General features: G+C 33.8%; 1 long non-coding RNA gene across 1 annotated transcript; it reads right to left on the minus strand.

Annotated features, from left to right (window-relative positions):
• Positions 1 to 5,831: 5,831 nt before the first annotated feature.
• LOC142233549 (uncharacterized) lies at positions 5,832 to 6,194 on the minus strand. The gene is made up of 2 exons (XR_012721432.1): positions 6,108 to 6,194; positions 5,832 to 6,049 (listed from the first exon to the last, which is right to left on the minus strand). It is a non-coding gene; the product is annotated as an uncharacterized LOC142233549 (long non-coding RNA).
• Between the last annotated feature and the right edge of the window lie 828 nt (positions 6,195 to 7,022).

A 7,022-nucleotide genomic window follows, 5' to 3' on the forward strand; every position in this document is an offset into this window, starting at 1 on the left:
TTATAATTTGGAACATGGTGTTAGTACATGATCTTTAATAATCGTGCCAGAATTGGTCCATAAGGTCCATAATTATATATAGGCCCCATATAAAACGTTCTCCAGATTTGACCTCCGGAACCTCTTGGAGGAGCAAAATTCATCCGATCCGGTTCAAATTAGGAACGTGGTGTTAGTATATGGTCGCTAAGGACCATACCAAAATTGGTCCAATCACACAAAAATTGGTCCATATCGGTTCATAATCATGGTTGCCACTAGAGCCAAAAATAATCTACCAAAATTTTATTTCTATAGAAAATGTTGTCAAAATTTTATTTCTATAGAAAATTTTGTTCAAATTTTATTCGGTTCATAATCATGGTTGCCACTCGAGCCAAAAATAATCTACAAAGATTTTATTTCTATAGAAAATTTTGCAAAAGTTTATTTCTATGGGAAATTTTGTTAAAATTTTATTACTGTAGAAATTTTTGTCAAAATTTTATTTCTATAGAAAATTTTGCAAAAGTTTATTTCTATGGGAAATTTTGTTAAAATTTTATTACTGTAGAAATTTTTGTCAAAATTTTCTTTCTATAGAAAATTTTGTCAAAATTTTTATTTCTATAGAAAATTTTGTGAAAATTTTATTTCTATAGAAAATTTTGTTAAAATTTTATTTCTGTAGAAAATTTTGTCAAAATTTTATGTCTACTTTGTCAAACTGAATTATATACGTTTTGGATCGATCTTTTTTGATTTAAATATACCTCGTATGGACTTACATACAATTTAGAAGATGGTGTTAGGAGGTTTTAAGATACTTGTTTTTTTTTTTTTTTGTGTTATTGTTGGTTTGTACTTCAATCCAACAGAGGAAAAGAATGTTTGTTAAATTTATTTGGGCAAAGCCCTATAGACAGCAAGATGGTTGGATGGACGCACTTTTCGGAATTACCACATTCCTCATCAGCAGCCTCTACTTGCAGCGAAACTATCAACCAATTATCACAACAAATTGTGGTAGTTCACAAATCCAAAGTGAACCACACTTGAACCTTCCGAAAAAAGGTTTATGATAGTCGGCATTTGCCGAAATAAATCTTTGTACAAAGATTTCTCTTTTCCTTTGCCAATTTGAAATCATCGAATTGAGTTGGTTGGGTTTATTTCGAGCGTGCTTCCTCTTATTTCATTCGTTTTGTTTCGTTTTGTTTTCTTATTGTCGGTTTGCACTTCATAATTCTCCGGGTTAACGTCTAGGGCCTTGGGTCTGGCAGTCATATTTTACACCTCATACAATTTATACCGATCGACTCAATTCCCGTCTCTCCAACCGGCCGGTCTCTCCAATCGTCTCTCAGTCTTCATAGTTATCGTTTGCAATATTCAGGTCGTAATTATTAACCAATTTTAATTTGATAGAGTATGTTTTTGGAGCGAATGCGAACACCGTTTAATTTTGAACAAATTAAATGAAATATAGATAGAACCGCCCAATTTAATTAAATTTAGCCATAAAAGTTTCGTTTGTTCCGATCGTACTAAAATTTGGCACAGGGTAATCTATAGTATTACAAAGCAGACAACTATAATCCAAATCATTCCAAATTTAGATATATCTCCCATATCTTTAGATTTCCCCTAAGATTATCCTCTTACGAGGAACTTCTTTCATTGTATCAAGTCTTAACATACCTGTTATCGTTTTTTGAATGTCTATTTTCTTTCTTATACATTCTAGCAATTTTTCAATGCATTTCCAAGGGAATGACATTTTTTTGCTACGGTTTAAATTACCTAGTAAATCTGCAATGAATTGCACTCTTGTTTTATTTTATTACACAAAAACCAAATTCAGGTTTAGTAAATTATTTGCTTTTGTGTATAGAGTGCATATAATAGACAGAATCTTTACCATGCGATAAGAGACAAAACAAGCAAATCTGTTTGCTTTGTCTATTCTACATGGCATCTCTGAGTTTAATGGATTTCATCTGCTGCTGTCATAAATTCAAATTTACCTACTATCCATTACATTAAGCGTTTCTGCTTTATTTTCTCAACGTTAACGTTGCGTTTAGTTTGAATTCACTTTTTGTTACAGAGATTCAGTGGCTTCGATGGACTATTTGGGTAGGTGGAGCATTAAAATGCATTTGACAGATTAACACCAGATGTCCTTTTTGCCAAACAAAAATGATGAAAAACGAACCAATCTCTTGGATGTGAATCGTTAGAACCCCTTGTGTCTTATTAATACGCTACATTAATAAGTGTGGTAATTTTTTTCTTGGTCAAGGGAGGGGAATGACATTTTAAAATTCCTCAATAATAAAAATTTTGCGGGGTAGGTTTAGCCCCATAGCAGCCCCTCCTATTCGTGATATGAGAATATCGGCCAAAATAAAATATATAAATGAGAGCCCGTAGGAGCTCTCAAGTTGAAAATCATTTTATTTTGCGATAACTTTTTAATTAATTACTTAATTAAATTAAGCTCCGGACATCTATTGTGGGAATCGGTTTATTGGGGGCTATATCCAAAAGTGGTCCGATATGGCCCATTTGCAATACCATCTGACCTACATCAATAACAAATACTTGTACCAAGTTTGTTGGTTGCTATACGGAAATTTGGGTGATTTCAACAGACGGACGAACAGCCGGATGGACGAACATCGCTAGATCGACTCAGAATTTCACTAGGACCCATAATATATATACCGTTTGGGGTCTGAAACCAATAAATCGATGTGTTACAAATGGGATGACAAAGATCGTACACCCCCATCGTTACATAAATTAAATAGCCTCACGTTGGGCGCCATTTAGTTTATGTAACGATCCCCCGCATAGGGAACCACTTTCGAAGAGGACGGCCACCTTCTTGTCGCCGGCAATGCTCAGTCGTGGGGCGGGTCTTTCTCAATGAAAATGCACCCAGAGAAGGAATATGATCACCTCAAACCTGTTTTAAGAGCAAAATGTTATTTTTGGGTGGTGACCATGTAACATGGTTTTCGCAACCATGTTATTTTCTCGGAAATCATGTATTTGATTTCGGCAAGCAGGTTATATTTGACGAGAAAATAACATTTTAGTGACAAACATGTTACATGGTCACCATACAAAAATAATATTTTGCTCTTGAAACATGTTTGAGGTAATCATATTCCTTCTCTGCGTGTGGATTCCTATGCGGTGGATCGTTATGTTACATATCGTGAAGCGTATTGAGTAATATTATGCATGGCATCTATTGCCTACATACACGCACAGAAGAAGCATGATTGTCACAATCATAATCGAAGAGCAAAATAATATGATAGGGGCTATTTTTGCGGAGACCATGCAACATTTTAACCTGCAACCATGTTGGCTTAGTGAGCATGGTTCTAAGAAAAATATCATTGTCCTCATCTAAAATGTTATTATATTGATAAAAGGAATTTTGTTTGAATAAAAAAACAATGGCCACAATTTAAAATGTTATGGTATTCATTAAAAATGTTTTTCTTCTAGTTAAAAGAACATGGTCACAGCCTAAAATGTTTTGATCTTTATGAAAAAACGTATTTCATCGGACGCCACTTAAGAAAAGAAAACACAAAATTAACTTTATTTATTTGTTTTTATTTATTTATAAACTTATTCATTGCTTATTTGTATTTATAATGCCGTTCAAGCAAATATCATATATTTTTACACAATCTATTTTATTTCAATTTCAACAACAAGTAATCATTCCATATTTACTTCGTGACCATCAAATGTACAAACGCAGACATCATGTAACTTCAAATAAAAATAAATAATCCATATAGCAAAATGCAGAACAAACAAGTATATACGGCCGTAAGTTCGTCCAGGTCGAATCTTATGTACCCTCCACCATGAATTGCGTAGAAACTTCTACGAAAGACTGTCATCCACAATCGAATTACTTGGGTTGTGGTATCTTAAAACTTCTTAACATCGTTTTCTAAATTGTGAGTTAGTCTATACGTAGTATATATTACACAAAAAGTTATGTATAGTTAAGTCTACAAATAATTACGAATCGATATGGACTTTTTGCACGGTACGTAGAGAGCCAGAATTGAAATATGGGGGTCGCTAATATGGGGGCTATATATAATTATGAACTTGATGTGGACCAATTTTTGTGTGATTGGAAATCGATTTATCTGAGGGCTATATAAATAAAACTATAGACCGATATGGACCTAGTTAGGCATGGTTGTTAACGACCACATACTAGCACAATGTACCAAAATTTCAACTCACTCGGATGAAATTTGCTCCTCCAAGAGGCTGCAAAACCAAATCTCGGGATCGGTTTGTATGGGGGGCTATATATGATTATGGACTGATATGGACCACTTTTGGCATGGTTGTTAAATATCATATACGATCACCACGTACTAAATTTCAACCAGATCGGATGAATTTTGCTTCTCCAAAAGGCACCGGAGGTCAAATCTGGGGATCGGTTTATATGGGAGCTATATATAATTATGGGCTGATAGGAACCAATTCCTGCATGGTTGTTGGATACCATATACTAACATCATGTACCAAATTTCAACCGAATTGGACCGAATTTTGGTCTTCCAAGAGGCTCCGTAGGTCAAATCTGGTGATCGGTTTATATGTGGGCTATATATAATTATGGACCGATGTAGACCAATTTTTGCATGGTCATTAGAGACCATATACTAACACCATGTAGCAAATTTCAGCCGTACGGGATGAAATTTGCTTCTCTTGGATGCTCCGCAAGCCAAATCGGAGGATCGGTTTATATCAGGGCTATATATAATTATGGGCCGATTTCGACCGATTTTTGCATGGGTGTTTAAGGCCATATATTAACATCACGTACCAAATTTCAACCGAATTGGATGATCCGGCTGAAATTTGGTACATGGTGTTGGTATATGGTCTCTAACAAATATGCAAAAATTGGTTCCCATCGGTCCATAATTATATATAGCCCCCATATAAACCGATCCCCAGATTTGGCTTGCGGAGCCTCAAAGAGAAGAAAATTTCATCCGATCCGGCTGAAATTTGGTACATGATGTTGGTATATGGTATCTAACAACCATGCAAAAATTGGTCCATATCGGTCCTTAATTATATATAGCCCCCATATAAACCGATCCCCAGATTTGGGGTGCGGAGCCTCAAAGAGAAGCAAATTTTATCCGATCCGCCTGAAATTTGGTACATGGTCCATATCGGTCCATAATTATATATAGCCCCCATATAAAACGTTCTCCAGATTTGACCTCCGGAGCCTCTTGGAGGAGCAAAATTCATCCGATCCGGTTCAAAGTAGGAACGTGGTGTTAGTATATGGTCGCTAACAACCATACCAAAATTGGTCCAATCACACAAAAATTGTTCTATATCGGTTCATAATCATGGTTGCCACTACACTGGTAGAAAAAGTTTCGTTAATAACATGAATTATTACGTTGTATTAACGAAATTCTTCATTAAAAGTCAGCCAACGTAGCATTTCGTTATAACAACGTAATTTTACGTTATATTTACGAAACCTTTTATGGAATACATTTCGTAGTATTAACGAATAATTACGTTGTTATTACGTAGCCTTTTCGTTGTATTAACGAATATTATTCGTTGTATGAATGAAATTTATTCATTGTATGGATGCGGCTATACGTTGTATGAATGAAAATCATTCAATGTATGAATGAAAGGCGAACGTTGTATAAATGAACACAAACGTTATATTAATGAAACCCAACCAATTATTGCATTTAAGTGTAGTTATTGGTAGTGTATTATTTTTTGTTAACATCTTTGAAATATGATTTATATACAGTAGGAAATAATATTTATTGATAAATTAAGTAATTTAATAATCATATATTGTGACTTTCACTTAAGAAAAAAATGCCTCTTATTTCTAAGACCAAAAAATGATAATCGTATCGCCGTGTCCATTTATCCAATTTTTTGCAACCAAGGTTCATTGCGTTAATTGTTCTGCCTTCTTCATCTGAAAGTTCACTTCCCCGGGGCATTTTCACTAAAAATTTATACTAAATTTCTTGCGAATATACAAAAAAAACGCCAATTTAACTCACCCACCATCTATGTTTATTATTCACAACGAAACTGTAATGAGCCTGTGCACTCTTCAGCGAAAAGAACGTAAATGTTGTTAAGGTTTGCCCATCAGACAAGTTTTCAGTTGAACTTTTTACCGTTTGTTTTCCAAGACGCACACGCAAACATGTGCTTATTGCCATGCTTACATGTGTATGTACAAATTACATAGACGCTACAGACGTATTAGAGAGAGTATGGAGAGATGTTTTAGAGAGAGAGAGAGAGAGAGAGAGAGAGAGAGAGAGTAAGGAGAGGCAGAAATACTCAAACTCCCATTCGTATTATTAATGAACATATTTCATTAATATGACGAAATATAACATTTTAAAATTTATTTTTTAACGATCCATATCATTATATTAACGATCGCTTTCGTTTTATAAATGACATTTTCAATTCCAGTTTCGGAGTATATAAAACGACTATTTTAAGAGATAAAAGTTTCCAAAATGTACTCTCTATGTGCAAATGATTATAATAATTCCATATTGAACAATTTGTTTATTCTAATTCTTGAAAAAATTACAAAGTTAATATTCGTAATATTAACGAAACGTGTTTCATTAATATAACGAAAAACCAAAACACAAAATTGTCTTTTAACGATTGATTTCGTTGTATTAACGATCACTTTCGTTCTTATAACGAAAAATTTCGTAATATTAACGAAAAATTATCAACGAAGCCCGTTCGTTAATAGTACGAAACATTTTTCTACCAGTGTAGAGCGAAAAATGATCTACCAAAATTTTATTTCTAGAGAAAATTTTGTTAAATTTTTATTCGGTTCATATTTATTATTTCTATAGAAAATTTTGTTCAAATTTTATTCGGTTCATAATCATAGTTGCCACTCGAGCCAAAAATAATCGACCAAGATTTTATTTCTA

The sequence above is a fragment of the Haematobia irritans genome, chromosome 4 (assembly GCF_050003625.1).
Source record: "Haematobia irritans isolate KBUSLIRL chromosome 4, ASM5000362v1, whole genome shotgun sequence".
Classification (NCBI taxonomy): domain Eukaryota; kingdom Metazoa; phylum Arthropoda; class Insecta; order Diptera; family Muscidae; genus Haematobia; species Haematobia irritans.